Source organism: Phymastichus coffea, unplaced genomic scaffold (genome assembly GCF_024137745.1).
Source record: "Phymastichus coffea isolate CEN01 unplaced genomic scaffold, Cenicafe_Pcof_1.1 PCOF00063, whole genome shotgun sequence".
In the NCBI taxonomy this organism is placed as follows: Eukaryota; Metazoa; Arthropoda; class Insecta; order Hymenoptera; family Eulophidae; genus Phymastichus; species Phymastichus coffea.
This window is the reverse complement of record NW_026706874.1, coordinates 770,020-789,318: the sequence shown is the minus strand read 5'-3', so window position 1 is coordinate 789,318 and position 19,299 is coordinate 770,020. Positions and strand designations below refer to the sequence as shown.

The following is a 19,299-nucleotide window of genomic DNA, read 5'->3' as shown; positions in this document are numbered from 1 at the left end:
CTCCTTCTCCAACTGCTCGTCGAGAAATGAATCTGGAAGCAGATTGTCGGAGACTTCCTTCATTCGGGACCCGCTAATGATTTAGCAGAGCGAGAGAGAGGTAGAGAACTGCAACGCGTTCTATCTGTCCTTAGATTAGCCTGAATAAGTAATGCTTTTTGGGAGAGAAGGATCGTTAGCTATCTCTCTCTCTCTCTCTCTCTCTCTCTCTTTCTCTCGTTGCGCGTGCGGAATAAATATTAACGAGAGAGCTGGCTATGTGCATTGATAAATAATTCGTTATTTACGGCGAGTAATTTACGAGGCTAAACCAAATTAAAAGCTCGCCTCTAATGCGTAAATCCAGTCGAGTGCTAATTATGTACCTCTATCATCGCTTTCTTTCACTCTGATCCTTTTCCATCTCCTTTATATACATCTTCGCATGAATACTTAGGGGTGGCACTTGTATGCAGCCGAGATATCTATATAGTATAGAACAGTATGAATCACTGAAACTTACTCGTTAAAAATAGTTTGCTTTCGCTGCAGTCTAACTCATGGTTTACTTTGGAGAAATTTCTAAGCAAACAGTTTAATGCTTTCGTCATCGCGATGAAAGAAGACAAACTCGTGAAATTACGCAGTATAATAATTGTTTAATGTGAAATGCTCAACTACTCGTACAAGTATCTTTTCATCCTCGATGAAAAATTTGAAAAGACAAAAAAAATACTTTAGTCGAATACGTTTGCTTTCGTGAAAACGCTGAGAAATTCCAAACAATTTAAAGCTTTGATATATAAATTAGCGGTATATATACTTTGACTGCTCAGAAGCTCGAATAATAATAAAGTACATAAAAAAGTGGCCGGTGAAACGTATACAATAAAAGAGAAAAATTTCTAATTACCCTTTGTATTTATAGATATCAATTCAAAGCTAGATCATGTTTGTGTATAAGAAATATAAGAAGGTAAGGAAAGGTTATATACATTTTTTCTAATTTCTCGACTCTGGTAACCCTTTTACCTCGCTCGTATATCTTTTAACATTAGCTTTTGCTTTTAGCCAGAAACGTCGTGTTTTCTCAACGGCTCTTACTGCCATGTACGTCATATCTTCATCTCTCTCTCTCTCTCTCTCTCTCTCTCTCTCTCTCTCTCTCTCTCTCTCTCTCTCTCTCTCTCTCTCTCTCTCTGTTTGTGTTTCTCACATTCCACTTCTTTCAATGTTGAATTAAATCCTCTCTCTTTTCCTTTTTTTCACTGCGGCAAATACTAACGGGAACATTCAGCGATGTTTAGTAAAAAACTGAATTTGAATAAACTAATAATTTACACATATTTGTGATATCATATATACTTATATATTTAGTAACTAATTAATAAATTATAAATATTTTCAGTATAAAAATATGTGTTAACGTTTCTTGGCATTCAGAAGGTTGAAAATAAAAATTGTCTTTCAAATGTTAAAATTTTCATCATCATTCTTCAAACTCATTTTTTTCCATAACACTCTAAAAACTACGAATGTAGAATTAATTCTGAATAGTATCCTTAGCATTATTTTCAGCATTGGCGGTTTCGCGCTCACACATACAACAGGAAGCCAAGAGTTACAAGCTCGTAAGTTGCCGGGCGTGAAAATAGAGAGAGAGAGAAAGAGAGAGAGAGACTCGTCTGACCACTCGTCGAGCATTACTACTTCTAGAGGGGGGAGCAGTGGGAGACGGTCATTGCAAAATACGTCGCTCGTAATTCGCTCTCGTGAACAGCGAAAAAAAGCAAAATGTAACTCGATGTTTCTTTTTTGTAAGCGCTATTTTCTCGTTGTAGTCTTGCGCGTCCCAGAATTGTTTGGATTAATTGCGCGCTTGCACTGATGCCAAATAAATTTTATATGCATTCGTGCGCAATTAAGCACGTCTAAATTTCTGACTCGTGGCATAAATTCTGATTCTATTTCTTTTTTTTTGTCTATATTCTTAATCAACACGCGCCAAAAATATCTCATCTTGTGCGTAATGGCTCACGCGAAAAAAAGAAGATAACTTTTTTTGTCAAAGACTTTCTTCTCTTGCTTTCTTTCCAATTACGTATATTCATCCAACATCACGCAAAGTTCCACAGAAAAAAAAAGAACGGTGGGTACCAGCGCAAATTGGTTGCATGGGAGCAAAAAAAACCTTCTTTCCGTCCAATTCTCTTACTTGATGCCGAAAAGTCCGCGTCAATTTTCCGCCTCAACAATACTTTCGCAGAGTAAGTTTTTTCTTCCCTACTTTTTTTTTTCTTAATCAAACTAGCAAACATTGTTGCAATTTCTTTATTTTTTGGAGGTAAATTTGAATTAGATTTAATTTAAATAAAAGTGTTTTCAATCCTGACAGATCACGTTTAAATGTGTGTGCGCGTGGATGGGTGTGCATGCGCGCGCGCGTGTGTATGTTTACAAAGTCATCACGTATATTGTCTGACGGGGGGTTAGCAACGAGAGAGAACGACATAAGCAGTTTGCGCGACTGCTGGTTCAGATTCCATTTGTTCCGGCTGTCGACTCTCTGGCCTGACGTTGTGTCAGGCCAGAGAGTCGGCTGCTGGCGCTTCTCTCCCTGATTCACAAACTGTCGTCTCGTTGCAAAGACACTCTTTTTTTCATTTTCTTGTAAATTGAATTTGACATGCTAGTATCTCAAGAAAAGGAGAGAGACCAATTGACGCGTTGAGAAAATCTTTAAAATAGTTATTATTAGAGAAAGAAGAAAAACAGTCGCGTGTTGTTGTATATTAACCGTCGCAGGTGATATTTTATGGGACACGGAATAAAAATCATCTCGATCATCCCGATAACGCGACATTTGCGTGGTAAAATTATTGCCTCAGAAAATATCACTTTGAAACTCTCATTACAAGGGAAAAAAGAGTAATAATGATTATAATGCTATCCTTTCGTCAAAAATATAAGTTTCGCGGTCACGGAAAAAAATCATTAAAGACTTAAATTAGATAATTAATGTGACTTCAAGCGTTTGAAAAAAGAAAGAGAATTTTTGATATATCCCCAGGGCAGGAGTAGCTCGTTAAACAGTGCATCAAAAAAAAGCCCTCGATATTTTCCTTTCGTCGGTCGCAAGGGGCAGTGAAAGTAGAACGCAGAGCTTTTATCTTCTTCGCGATTAAACGGACAATTTCCCCTCTCATAGAGTTTAAATTGCGCGCACGCACGTTTTTATGTTTTTTATTTCCTCTCTCTGTCTGTCTGTCTGTCTCTCTCTCTCTCTCTCTCTCTATCTATCTCTTATTGAAATGCACTGCGCTCGTCGATGAGATTACAATTCATTTGGAAATGAAACAAAAAAAATGAGAGAGAATGGGGGATGTACGTGGTTGGAATGAACGATACGTGTACGTGTGATGTTTTTGATTTTACGAACTATAAAGTTCAATTTAATATACACGAACTCTTGCAACTACTGTAGCTTCTCATCTCAACTCAAAGACATTTGCTGCATCTTGGCGCTTGGATGCTTGTAGTTTGCGATATAATAATTAGATCAACAACCAAACCAACAATAACTTCATACTTCATAGGAAAAGAGGTCACCTGTACATAATGAATCGAGGATTGTTTTGGCTTTTATCAACATCGAGATTCTTTAGCTTTGGTGTGTTTTTACATTCGTAACTTGTGGATATATATAATACAAGCAACTATTGTTCTTTCTCGTCGAACTCTTGAGCTGGAAAAAAACAAATCTGGCCGCGCGTCCGCGAATTTAAATAAGACCAAGCACGGGCGAACGAAGAAGTGGCAAGTAGAACGACTTAATGAAAGCAGAATAAATCATAAAAAGTTACAAGTTTTTAAATCTCGCACAAGGTGGTGCACTTGCAGTTTTTAATTACCTTACATCTCTCATTCCTCATGCTGCTGCGCGCCACCTTGGAAAAGCTTTTTCTCTCCTTCCTCTTTTCCTCCAGTAATTTTTTGCTTTAAGCTCTTTGTTGAGCTCAACAAGTGTTATACCAATCTTCAGACAATGAAAAGAGAGAAACAATGATACAAAATTTCCATATACGTAATTTGAGTAGGTCGCTTCATTTATAGGTTACGAAAGCAATTAATTATAATTGTTTTGGTCTATATTGTATTAGTGTAACTTGTTCTCTAATTTATATAATCAATGATTGCTGTCGATTATTATTCGTTTTAAAGCCACGCGAGACTCAAATTATCAAACGACTTATGCACTGATGAATCGGTCAAACGGCAAGAATCTAAATAATTAAATTTAAAAGTCGCACGATAAAAATACGTACGTATGTATATCTCTATCTTCTCTCAGTAGATAACTGTAAACTTATTCTATCAAACTTCGCGTAAACTACCAAGGAAGGCTTTTGCGAATGTTTATCCAAGCAAAAGCAGAAATTTGTATGCGAAAGTGTGTAGCACTGCAACTGTCAAGCAAAGTAGCTCTCAACTTTTCCCTCGCTCGCTCGCTTGCTCGCGCGAGTTAATCAAGCTTTCATGATGATTGGTCTGGACGACGATGTCACCGCTGTGTAAACAAACGGGAGACAGAGAGAGAGAGAGAGAGAGAGAGAGAGAGAGAGCAATGCCCAACGACAGACAAACGATGATAACAGTTTTACCATTTAATCAACCCTATCTTTATGTATATAATTGGTTAGACGCGTTCGTGTTATTTTTTTTATAAATGACAGTCTATGTGTGATATCAGTAAATTGCAGTGAGGAATTAAGTTATCTATTGCGACAATACTATTTCTTATGCGCAGCCGTTTGTTAAATTAGATTTAGTTTTTTTACCTATTGATTATTTTGAAAAATTAATATTAAAAATTGATATAAAACCAAAAAAAAAATTAGCGTTCTTTTGCTATCCAAACGTTGAACTCACTTTCACATGAATGTTTCAAATATTTAACCTATAAGAATAAGACTAATACAAAGGTATAAACTTTTTACACTAAAAAATATTTTTCCTTATAGTAAGGTAAGTATTTAATGAAAACTATGTTACATTATATTCATTTCTCGCGAATCCAACATATTTTTGCAAAGTTCAAATGAGATAAATGATTGAAATTTCATTAACACCCAAGTAAGCAAATGGTTTACTGTACTAAAGAATTCCGAAAAGTCGATTGTTTGTAATAGTTAAGTTAGATTCTGGCATGGCTTGCGTATATCATTTGCGGGATCATCGTTCAATACGATTTGATAAATATTTCATGAACAGCTTATCAAGCAAAAGGTTTTTCCACTATCAATTACCAATGATTATAAATATCACGAGCGAAATGAAAATCCAATAAAGCTCGAACGAGCGATTGACCTGCTCTCGACTCTCTTACGCGCGGTACGAACGTCGAACTCACTCTCTCGGCCTTTTAGTTCAAAAATACCCGGCGGCCAAGAATAAGGAAAGGAAGGACAAACTTCTGAAAGCATTGGATGATAAATAAACCCATAATTGTCGAGATATCAATCGAAGAGGGTTCACTTTAATTCATTGAATGCATCGATTTTTTTCTATCTCTGTCTCTGTCGTTACAAAGTAAAGGATGTCAATTGCGTGCAACATTTTCTCAACTGAGTATGTTTGAACAAAAATTTGTAATTCTAAGAAATCTCTCATTTTAAGTAAAAGTATACTTAAATGTTTATAATAATAATTTTTAATTAATATTTAAAAATTTTCAAATTTTAAATAATAAAATAACATTTTAATAATATTGAAATATAAAATAATATAAAAATATTCACGAAAAATAAATGACTTTGTTATTGTAAAAATATTTTGTACTTTCTCACTTTTAGCAATCCAAAGTATTTATTTCTGTTTTACATGTTTCACGTTTCACGTACGTTTCCCAAAAAAAACTCATTTGAAGTTGCTTCCTTTGCACGTACGAGTGTTATCACATGTTACAAAAACAATTAATTACAAATATGCCATAAAATATAATAAAAAATAAAGGGAGATTTCACTGTTGGCATAAAACCTAAGGGAAAAGTGCAGAGAGATATACATCGAACAAACTCACTCATGGCACAGCAATGAACTTCAGAAGCGTATCCTTTACGACGCGGAGACTTGCTTGCGGAGAGTTTATATAGGGCGCTCATTCTTCATGCAGCGTCAAATCGAAACTTTGGGTAGAGGGGAATTAATTAAAGTTCTATTTGTGATATTGATGAATCAGCGCATATACATATATAGCAGTGACGAGGGCAAAGTAATAAATCCATCTGCTGGATGTTACGCGAGTTGCAGAAAAATTTTTGCCATTAATTTCAATTGCAAAAACTGGGTTAAACGAGCGCGCATCGAAAATTTTCATCTTCTAAAAGACGATGTTTAGCGTTTTGAGAGATGAAATAAGTAACGAAATTCACTTGGTAATGGTAAAGTTTTTTCAGTTCAATCAAATTGAAAAAAAACATTATGGAATGGGTAAGGGAATATCTTAATGCAATAATTAATAACTTTTTTTATTTTGATTTTGATCTTATTATAAAATGCTTTTACTTGTTGTACATGATCGCTAAGTTGAATTAAGCAGCGTTAGGAAATTCACTTTTTTTTCATCCGCGCGCAGATGCGTGAAAAGCGATTATCATTCGTATACGTCAACTCGGCAGCAGCTTTAAAATCCCTTAACGCTTTAATCCCTACGGATGGACAGCAATTGGACGTCGATAAAGAGCAAACGCACGCGTTTGAAATTCAATTAAGTAGGCCGTCGAAAAATATACGGTGTATTTTCCGTACATGCGTGTAGTGAAGGATTTTCTACTAATTAAGCGAAGAACAACGAGAGAGTTCATTTAATGGAGAGCCAAGATATATCTTGAATGGCCAATGAGAGAGAGAGAGATAGAGAGAGAATCGTAAAATCCTTTTACCTGTTATTTGTAAGCTTCCATGAATCATTAGTATCGGCTGTGTTATCATTGTTGCGAAATTACAGTCCAACCCGAGAATAGTTTTTATTAACTCGTTGCTTGCAAACAACGTTATTAGACTGGTATTCGGCATCTTTTTTTTACGGTTGTTTTTATATATTTTAGAGCGCTGATTCCATAATTAGTAAACAATAAAGTAATAATTTTTATCGCTTTAAAAATAATGCAACATAGCCCATATTCGTTGTTTTCAATGCATTATTTTCTAGATCATCAAAAAAGACTCTACATATCGCGATATGCACTAGACAATTTTTTGTGGTTTGCTCGTTAGTACCGCATCCTAATTTACTTTTTCCTGCATGAAATTGGCGCACAAAGCTTTATACCAATCTCTCGCGGCTTATGGAGTGATTCTACCACCCAATTTTTTCGTCTGCGTGTCGATATCCGAAGCTATAACCAATTGTTATTCTATCAGGAAAACATGGTTTTGACTGTATATGTCAAGCGTACGTGGTTGTGAGTAAATTTTTCACGAACGTGGAAAATTCTCCGGTTGGAAAATCTCGACGAATCGTTGAAAAGGGAATGTCACTTCTAGAAAAATGTCCAGCGAACGGAAAACACTTTCCTCTTCATTCATGCTCAAAAACAATTGTTATTGAAGACAACGCGATACGTAGTAAAATGTTCACCGATGGCGAAGAATTTATCAAACTCATCTACACTTAAAACTCTGTAACGTGATAAATTACTCTTTCTAAAAAATCCTCGAAGAATTTATAATTAGCGAAGTCCTTTGCCTGATAATTGCTAATTCAGCGTACAAAAACCAAAAAGTACGTACACTTTACGACACCGTCGTTAATAACGCAGACCTGTATTTTCAATTCTTGTACGTGATGTATAACAAATGTAGACTATATTTATCACCCTTGCAACGCTTATTTTTATTCTGAGTAAGGTACACTCGAACTGTTGTAACAAAAATAAAAAGTCAGTGGTGGGCATCGATTCTTAAACTTTGTGACCCGTAAAATCGCTTATGGCAAAAAGTCCACCCTTTTCATAACGCAAACATGCAATTGTTTTCGAAAATCAACGCCATCAATTGTCGACTTCGCTTTAATTAACATTGATGAATCAAACTATTAATAATAACACACGTATAGATAACAAGAATAATCGGAAACTTACGTGCGATTACACACATGCTATGATAAATAAATTAACGTATACGAGCAAGGATTAATTGAAATATTCTACCTCTCGTGTAAGCGAGTGAGCATTAATGCATGACGTAGCAGTATTCCCAAGCTAAAATCGGAGATTACAATAATTGAAAATAAAGCAAAATTTTAGACAATAATTCAGGAATCTGTGGAGTCGTACTTAAATGATTTTACATTTCAATTGCTGCTACACATCGCTGATTATCGAAAAAAAAAGATAAAGACACATAAACGCACACGCAGGAACAATATTCTCAACTTTCTTTCCTGCCCCTGCGGCTGTCTTCTTTTGAGCTTCTTTAGCATAGGGAGTGAAGACGATGTATTTACGAGTTCGTAGCAGGGGAAACTCCTTGAGATTTTTGACGCCGCTCAAGGGAGTATAACAGCTGAGCCCTCTCTTCTTCCTTTTTTCGAAACGCATATCAGATTATTTATGAGGGCGTTAAGTTTTTTTCTCTTTGATCCGAGCTTGAAAGTTTTATGTACCTCGTGAGTGTCAAACTACTTGCAAATCATAAGGTTGAACGAGTTACCATTAACGCGGGTTTGAAGTAATTACGAGTTTTTGTGATGAGTTGTTGAATGCTTATTTTGTGGGATATTGGTGATATTTGAAATATATTTTTATCGATTCAGTATCAATGTTGAAAACAGAATAATGAATGGATGATAATGGGCTTGGACTTTTAATTTTATTTTCTTTAGTTTTTTACATAGAATTATAATTATTTGCACGTGAATTTTTTACAAAGCTACTAATAGAATGTTAGTTTAATAATCTAAGCATATTAATTCGAAAAAAATAACAAAAAGGAATAAGATTAAATTAGGTAGAAACTACCTTGGTAACTTTTTACTGATATAATGGGTGGTTTGGGTACAGGTGTGAATGATTAAATGTAAACACTGCAGTTTTAAATAAAAACTTGACGCTTTAATGAAAATTAAAATGTAAATAAATTCAATATAAAATATAATAAAACTACGACCTTGAATTTCAGCCGGCATAAAAAACTTCGTACTGGAATAAGAAAAAAGCCATTTAAATTCAGGGTATCTCAACAAAGGAAATAAACTACAATGTACTCTACAAATTATTTAAATGGGTAAATAATTTCACGGAGGTTCGCTTAGTCTGTACAAAACGTAAGTTGAATGATCATTCACAAACCAGCTAGATACACATATTTGTGATAAGATTCATCCAAGCAGGAAGAGTATCCTCAGACTCAGCATGACGCAGTCAGCGATCCCTTGATGGAAGAGGACCGAAGTCAAACGTTAGGCATTTGACAGAGACTCAGAATAGCTGGAGCCAAGAGTGATAGAATTGAGACAAGAGTGCGCTCTAAAGGTCTAAATATCTCTGTGGAACTGACCGGCCTCTTGACAGCGTTTCGGCGCTGTGAGCAAAGGGCGCAACTCCCCACCCATGGGCCTCTTTCTTATCGATTGCCATCACAGCTCTCTCCTCATAAATTTAAAATTTATGACCCGGCGAGACAAACACGTGCTAGGACTAATGGGCTTTACGATGGTTTTCCACTATATTTCTCTTTCTCTAACTCCCTGCTACCTTGCTAGGGCGGTGGTCTTGATCCCACATGGCAACTACTTACTGGGTTGTGAGAAAAGATGACGGCTAAAGTAAAAGATGAAAGTGCGCTCGCATTTCTTACACCTAGAGCACAATACAATGCGAACAAAGACTCATCAATTTATGCCTCTTTTTTGTAGTTCTATAAACCAGATCACTTTATACAAGCATATTAAGCTTCTTTTAGGTCTCAACTTCAAGTGTTCCATGCACGTACTGATTAAAATAAAATAATTGTTCGAAGGTTCATTTTTTCAATGAAGGAAGTCTGGTTTGTTACTTGGATAGTTACTTGGAGAGTTACTTGGAATTTTATAACAAAATCAATTTCACACTGGGAATCATGAAATATGAATAGTATCCAAACATTGAATGCAAAACCGTCCTCTTTTCTAACATTTTATGGCTTATTTCAGTTTGAAATAGGTTTCGATAACGAATTTAAAGTAACGATTAGACGACTCAATTTTGCAAACCAGCTTTTGAATATGATTAAGTAAAATCTATAGACATTTGCAAATCTTGAATATCTGCAGCGATCGAATATACAACTTGAATCATTAAACAGATAAAAAAGTATGCAAATCAGTTTAAACATGTTTGGAATTTGAAAGCTTCAAAATTCGGAAAACTCGAACGCTCGAGCCTTCTCGGAGTTTCAAGCTCTGCGAGTTTTTGCAGAAGCATCAGATTGATCAAATTTTATTGCGAAACGGGTAAATAAAAAAAATATAAATTCAATTTATTGTGATTTGTGCGAAATTCAATTTAAAATGGAATAATAGTTTTAAGAATACAATGATTTTCTTTAGAAAAAAAAAGGAAGACAGATCAATTGATATTTGACTTGATAACAGAAAGATATAATAGTTTATACTGCGTAATATGTTCAATTCATAAAAAATTTTATCTTTTTACTTGTTTAGAATTAAAAACGAAGATCAAGTTTATAAAATCACTCCTCTCAACTTCAAAATACTATGGTGCGCGGCTAAATTCTACAAAAGCGACGACACTTGGCAGAGTAGAAAAGCCCGTCTCTCTCTCTCCCTCTCTCCCTCTCTCTCTCTCTCTTTCTCTCTAAGACACTCTTTTCGGAAGAAGAAACTTGGACTTGTCTCGTTTAAATCCTCCAAACGCTCATCCTCCTTTGTTTTCTCGCACGCTTTTATAAGAAAAAGAAGAAAGTCGAAAAAAACGAAAATATTTTTTCGTTGAATTTTTTAGAATGACGCGAAATAGAGAGAAACTTTTGACAAGTATACCAAGTGCTTCTTGAGAGTCCAGATTTCCAAGCGCGGATGATTTTTTTACAAAAATATATGACGATTAAATATGAATGAATCTCGCACGTGCGCGATATGTTTATGAATACGTTGGTGACAGTAGACGGATGGCGGGTATAGAGCTTTTTCTATATAGCACGATACATATTTTGAAAGATGTAACAATCTTTTAAAATAATCTGTGCATTTCTCATTTTGAATGTTTATGAATAGTAAAGGTTCCTCATTTTTTTCGTATGAATTACCAAATGATGCCAAGTCTAGCCCTTAAGTACGCAGAATGAATCACAAACGACCTGAATCCTCAAAATAGAAATCTCGACACTTGCAGTCTCCCATCAATACAAATATACTCGTATTTATATCTGAAGTAATTTTCTCTCCCCTATCTCTCTTTTTCTCTCGTTATTTGAAAAAAAACTTTCTTAAACGTGTAAAGAGCTGCTGGTCAAAAAAAGTAGAGTAGCCAAAAGCGTTTAAGACGACAGCGAGCAGCTGTGCAGTAAAAGGTCCAACATACTCTGTATGTGTGTATGTGTGTGTGAAAGTGCGTCTTACAACCCTCGAGAGCGCGACTGATTTAGTGCTGTAGTAGTAGGTATCGGCTGGCTGCCTGGCGCGAGACTTGCCTATCGAAACTTTTATTAAAGCGACACATACTCTCCTCGCGGTGAAGCGCGCCGGCACATAAATTCTGTCACGGAAATATAAATGTATTTTTTTTCTTACTTCCTCGTAAATTACGATGACGTTACCACTACTTACGCTAATAGTAAGTTATTATAGTGTTTCTTTTCCGTATGGAGGATGCATGTGTGTATGTGTGTATGGTCACGTTCAAGCGATTTTCTTTCAAGAGTAAACTGAGACAGATGTTAGAGTTACTTTTTTTTACGAGTAATATGGCAAGATAGCTGGAAGTACATCAGACGCTTTTTTTGCAATTTATTGATAGCACAAATTGCTTTACTGTTTTTTCTTTGATTTGTCAGTTCTTATTGACTTATATTTCATTTATATTTTCACAAACACAGAAAGAAAAATTCGTTCAAGTAAATTAAGATTTGAGAAATAAAGCAAAAACGAGCAAACAATATCGCAGTGTCGTTTGGAACCTAATACGATGAAAAACAAGGAAATATTATCTAAAATAAGCGTGACATCGAAGAATGATACATATATATGTTTCAGTCCTTATTCTTATAAGAAATAATGTCAGCCCAGTACTTACTTACTCACGATGTTTAGTCAATTATAGTAGAAGCCGCAAATGATGAGAAAGTGAATCTTCTCTGTCGGTCGCTCGATGATTTCTACTTGGGAGTTCTCTCCTATCAAAATTCATACGAGTCTCGAAACAATTCCTCTAGAGGCATTTTCCGGCCGTAATCGTAAAACACGTAGCTTTCGCTCTGTGTCTGCGGGTCGTGAGCGAAATGGAAAATTTTACAGTCGGCCTCGCGAAATTCGAGCATCCGTCATTCGTCGTGTTTCTGGTTTTGCCCACCCACCCACCACAAGCCTGTACAAGATGTTACCTTTTCAATGTGTTTGTGTACGCGAATGTTTGTTTTGCGGCCAAAACTGCTGACACTGGTTTTCGTGGTTTCAGCATACATCCTATCAATACGACTATGCCGCTGCATATTATAACAGACACAATAAAATTACAGCTTTTTACCTACGTGTATATTTTTTCCTGCTTGAGTAGTTTTGGATTTATATTTTTTCACACATAACTATCGGTAAAACGTTAGTCCAGCCCTTATAAAATTCAAAAACATAATGTTTTTCATAATATATTGCAGCATATTCAATTGAAATTAATCAGACCTGATTTGCTAAAAAAGTTTTATTTTAAAATTCATTATTTGTTCAATAATCAATATTTTAAGTTTTTATCAAATTACGAATGAAAATATTTGTCAACACATAAATTTTACACAAAATAATTTAACCGAGAGAAAATTATAATACTATCCGGAACTAATATTATTATTAACTATTCAGTAAAAAAATCTTTAAAAGAAAAAATTTTTTTATAAGACGTACTAAATTTTCTATTTTATATAAAATATCCAAAGATATATCAAGAAAATAAAAAATTATAATAATGGTAGTTGGCAGATATAATCGAAAACATGAATTTTTTGATTTATAGAAAATTATACAGATGAGAAAAACGTCTGACCAAATCATTACTTGTACTACTCGAAAAAAATAATACGAACGAATTCAAGCTATTATTGATGACGATTCGCCTGAAAAAAGTCACTAATCACCGTTTCACAGAAAAGTCTCAACTCAAGCAATGATCTGAGAAAGAGAGGCCTCCCTTGCCTTATTTTGCCATGCCGTGACTCCGTAATTTTCCGGCGTGCCGGCTCGATATCGGAAGCAGCCGCGGCGCGTTTAGCGCCACCTGCTCTCTCGCCTCGCTCCCTTGACAATTAAGTGCACGCACGCGGGGAATCTTTTTTTCTCGTTCCTTCTTGCAGGCATCAATTTCGACGCGTGACTTTTTGAACAAAAAAATAGAACTTACGGATGGTGATTTACGATCGTTGCAATTCAACTAGGGAAATATATTTTTAAATAATTCCCTCTTTCTTTTCTTTTTACTCGTTCAATTCTACCAGACGCTACGGATTTTTTAATTTTTTCTCGCACTTCTGAGAGAAGAAAAATCACGAGGGCCGTAGAATATATACATACATACACACACGCACACACACACACACACACACGCGCGCGCGCGTGCGCGCACACATACACATATAATTCTTTGTTTCGTTAGGTGAAGAACACTCGTGTACACGGTGCATTACTTCTTCTGCTTTTCTTATTTACAATATTATTAGTTTTAAATAATCTAATTCAATATTTTATTATTCACATCAAAAAGAGAGAATTACGCAAACTCTGGACAACTACACGTACGTCAAATTGCGACTCGCGAAGTTCACAAAAGACCTTAATATTTTATTACTAGATATCACTAGCTCGGCGATTGAACTATTCTTTTCATTTTGTGAATTGTGTTATTCGATCAGCAATTGAAAATCCCAACTTAATTTCTCACGTTTCATTTAATTACCAAAAATTAATTTTGATTATGGATTTCACAGATTGCACACGATTTATTGCCCGGGCAGTGTACGCTTTTATAGAGTTTCGCTGATATTTATCTAACGATAACATATGAAAGCTTCAAACTCATCCATCTCGCGATATTAATCATATATGCTCAGTGAAACATCAACTGAAAGCTACCTCTCGAAACTATTTGTTTCAATTTTCATGAAAAATTTTTTAAAAGTTTTTTGCATATACATTGCTCGCTCGGCCGACCGCAATCATGTAAATGGCTTACAAACTAAATTTAATCCGATTAAGTAGTTTGAAGTTTCTCGACCCGTGAAATAATACACGTGCCAGCGTTAATTTATGCAAAACTCTCTCTCTCCCTTTCTCTCTCCCGCTGTCTCTTTAAAACTATCTCTATTTCTTTGACATTTCAGCGTTTGATCATAAAGGTGAATAGACGTCAATCAAGTGAAGTGATAAACACATAATAAAAAAGGTTAATTTATGCAAAACTCTCTCTTTCTCTTTTTCTCTCTCTCTCTCTCTCTTCCTCTCTATCTCGATAATGCCATACATATCCGTGCATCTGAAAATTTTGCTACACAAACCTTCCTCAAAGCCCTCAAAGCCCTCAAAGTATTCTTCAAGGTAGCTACCCACACGAGTTTGGTTTAAAAAATAATTGTTTTGTATTTGATATAACATTAGACTTTTGAGGAACCTGAAAACAATAAATATCATCTTAGTAAGAAGTTTAAGCAAATTTCAGCTCATAAAATTCTAATTATTTGGTTAAAATGAACCTCACAAAGTAACTAACGAATTGAAGTTTCAAAAAGTAAGTAACGGAATTAAATGAATGCTAGTATGGCATAGCACTTGAATATAAAAAGAAAATATTGTTAGAGCAGAGCTAAATTTAAAGGTATGAAATTAATATTATATCACAAATGAATGGTTGATTTTTGTTTTTTTTTTTTCGCAGGCGCAGGTATGTACACATAGCTTTACAAGGTATAGCGAGAGAAGGAGAAGCCGATAGATCATCCGCGCTTGTCGAAGCTCCCGACGCAATCGCATTCCCGAAACATCCGCTGCCGGACAGACGGCGCCCCGGTAATGCATCAATCCGCGCGTACAACTCTCTGGATGTGTGTATATGTGTAGGGGCGCTCATCCTCGAACGCTGGACGTTAATTGAGTTAGTGCAGTGAGCCTCGAACGAAATTAACGACTTTCCGCGAGTGCCGTTGCGCGTTCGTTAAGGCGACTCCGCGTTTTTTACTTCGAACAAACTATTTTTAAAATAGAGCTATAGCTACGCATTTCGAAAACTGCAGAGCCGTATCCATTAAAAGGAGCTTAAAGGATAGACAGTAGTTGCGGGCTCATAAACTGAAAATTCGAGTTGCGTGTTTGGAAGCACCATTACTTGCCACTCCCCCCCCCTCTCTCTCTCTCTCTCTCTCTCTCTTTTACGAACTGTTTTTAAAAGCAGTCTATTCGCGCTCGTACTGTTCGTTTTTGAAGGATCTTCAGTTCCTCGTAAATAAGGCAACGAAACGTCTTCGCGCGCACAGTGCGCACCTGATCTCCTCTCCTTAGAATAGACCGTATAACTTACGCGCGCACTTCTTTATACTTATTTTGTGGTCTTTAGAGCACCTATCGAAAGGAATATTCACAAATTGTATATTCCATTCGACCGGAGATTTACTGGAAAACTAATTTTCGAAACAAAGGCAGTTTGTTGCTGTGGAGGGCACGCACATCACCTAGGATGGCTTTGCAAGCGTAGCGCGGTCATTAAACCTATCAAAATGAAGGTACCGAGCATAAAACACACGCGCGCGCGCGTGCGCGGAGAGTATAACCGACGGTCGGTAAAGACAACCGTTTTCTTCATCCTCCTTTACGACGTCTATTTTGCCAAAGCAAGCTTCTCATTTCACTCGACCCGTTCGGTATATATATGTATAGGCATAAACTTCTGAAACGACTATTAATAATCGACCTGATATAACTTTTTCTCCAAAGCAATTTTTACGGAAAGAAAAAAGAAAGCAAGTTATTAAGAGAAATTATGAACGACTTCAAAGACTCGTACCCGATTTTCTCTTTTCCGTTTTCAATTTGCCGTGCGCTGGCTTGCTCGATACGATTATCGAGGAAAAAGCGCACAGCAGTGCATGTCCAGTACTTGAGCGGCTTTGCGGTCCGAGCAGTTTTGTTGAGAATCCGTAACGATCGTTTTCTCCCTCCCTTCACCTTATCGCGAAAATGCCTCTAAGAAGTAATAGAATTTTTTTATCTCTCCCTTGCGATGATGACAATATAACTTTGAGGATTTCCAGATACTCTCATTTTTTTTATCTCGCAAAATCGATTATACAATGTAATGAAATATCAACTTTGGATAGTCTCACTTCCTTTTTTTTCTAAGAATAGATATTATTCTTATATTATGGGTATATATACGCTGCCGATGATAATTCTAATGAAGAAGAAGTCCCATTCATCGCCGCGAACTGACAAAACAGTTGATACGCTCGTGATAAAGCGACCCCGGCGTATAATATGAATGAACGGTCGCCGCCTCGCCGCAGAATAAAAGAGAGCTACTGCGTGCATGGCTTCCACTACCCTCTCTTCCTTTTTGCTCTTTCTCTCTTTTTTTGCAGCTTTGTTCTCCTTTGTCGGGATCCTTTCCCCGGAACTTTTTCTTATCTTGCTTTTTTTCTTTAAGTTCGATGATCTTTATGAATTCAGAATTTTTTGTAATAATTTTGTGGATTGATTTTGATTTGTTGCATTTTTAAAATAAGAAATTTCTTTTTAATAAAAAATAATGTAAATTTCATTCACAAATGGATACTTTTTTTTAACTCTGAAGAATTCTTCTTTAGTCACGAATTATGAACCCTTTAAAGAACAATGATATATAAATATGTAGCACAAAAATGCGATTTTTCTTTTAGACAATAAAAGAATTTTGCCATAACATGAATAGCTAAGGTTATGAAATATCGTTTACGTATTCTCCACAATTTTGTGATACACATTTTTCAGAATTCTTTGTAACAATAATTCTTTTAAATTTCATTTGAAAACTGCAGATAATGAATTTATGTACCACATTCGATACGACATTTTTAATTTTCGTAATCAATAAACTCATGAATGCTAATAATTAGTTATATAACTAGAGTAGTAGCTACAAAGGGGTACCTTTTAAAAGGTTAAATGGACGTACTCCGAAAATTAAATTTATAATTTGTTGATTTGCATAAGGATTTGTTATATCTATTGACGTTAAAGACGATCGTTTAGAAATTACTATTAGTGACTTACGTATTGAGAACACTAATATCAAGAATATTACTAATATATATAGACAATATTCAACCCAAGAAAATACAAAATCATCATTAATTTACAATTACGCCATCGTAAATTTTCGGTACACAATCACACCAACGAACCAACCTGCATATATGCGTAAAATCTATCGGAATAATCCGCTCGTGCAATAGGCAATAAATAAATTACCGAAGTCGTCGGCACCCAATCTTTCTGTCGAGTCGCGCATAACAGATGCCACGCTCATAAATAAGCTTCTCTCTCTCTCTCTCTCTCTCTCCCTCTCCCTCTCTCTCTCTCTCTCTCACTCGCACAAAAAAAGCCGCGAAAGAGTCTTGGCACTCGGCCGTAAAAAAAGCGGGAGATACTCTTATTTACGACTCGGACTAATCAACCTCTCGTTGTTCGCATATTTCGAAAAAAATATTTTTTCTTCAATGATAAAACATCAAATGTATATGTGTTTTGTGATTAAAAAGCGAACATTAGTTTTTGAAAACCAGTTCGTTGGAAATATTGAAAATTCTTGGATGAGGTGATTTAAGTGATTTAATCGGGTAATTGTCGAGACCGAAAAAGAATGCAGAGATAGATAGAAGAGAGAGAGAAACTTTTTTGGTGCTGAATAATATCTGCGAACATGAAATTCCGTTCTTTGTAAAATATGCCTGTTTCCGATAATATTATGATGTTAAAATCGATCGACCTACTGACCTTACGTTAATTATCAACGGTAGAGGACAAAATTAATTTTCTTTCTTTTTCTTTTGTTCGCGGGTGGATCTATCTTTTCCCCTTGTTTTTTCGACTATTTATTATTGATTATCCTCGCTTCAGCTGAATGTTTCTTTCTGCCTTTTTCTCTCTCCGGAATCCCTAGTGCTACTACTGCTTTAGGGCTTTTTCTTTTGTGAGATTGATCTTTCGTTGTGATTGCCATGCTACGCGTTCTTTGCTGAATATAAATCATCGTGTATACAAGTTCGGCTCTGTTCGACTAATACGTCAATCAAGTTATGACATTTTTGTTTTGTTGGGTTTACTCTGTGATACTTATTTTGATAAATAAACGGCGCTTATAAACTCGATAATTATATCATATCAAACGTATCTTATAAATACGGCTTGATAGTTTCTCAGCAGCCAACGTCACGTTACAATACCAACGTGAAATTACAATACCAAGCGAAAAAGAAGAAGAGAGCGAATCTGGATCCCTCCGGCGTAGATACTAAGTTGATCAACGTCAAGTGAAATTAGGGTCGTGGTGACAACTCGAATAACCCATGCAAATTCGCCGGCGAACACAGCAGCGGCAAGCGGAGAGAGATGAGCGCGAGGTGTAACGAAGATAGCGCGCGAGGCGGAGCTCGAAGCTTGTAAACTGACCGGCAAACAGGTGAGAGCTTGAGGAACGATTGGTTAGCGCTGGTTTTACAACGCCGCCGCGAAGCTGATCAAATATTCACACTTTCGTTGTTTGTCTTTGCATGATAATCGAACGTACCAAAAAAAAGGAAATTTAATTAGCTGATAGTTTGCACGCGCGCGAGAGACCGTAAAAAGTCACTGCCAGATTGTAGAGCGGATTTATATTGCTAGGATCGATTTAGCTCGTAAAAGTTCCGCGCGTACGGCAAGCCTATATAATCGCTGTCTCAGCGCAAAAAAAAATTGAAGTCACTCGCGTAGAAGCGCGAGTTTAAGTGCCGTTTCATTGTTTCGAATTAATAACGCGTAAAGCGTTTTCGTTTATTAGTCATCATCGAGAGAAAGGCGTAAAAGTCGCAGGACATCGATCAGCTTCCATT

The 19,299-nt window shown here is 36.0% G+C and overlaps 1 protein-coding gene across 2 annotated transcripts in view; it reads right to left on the bottom strand.

The window, feature by feature from the left end:
- Positions 1-19,299, bottom strand: part of LOC131667103 (delta-sarcoglycan) — a 100,198-nt gene that overhangs the window by 76,487 nt on the left and 4,412 nt on the right. The window lies entirely within an intron of this gene.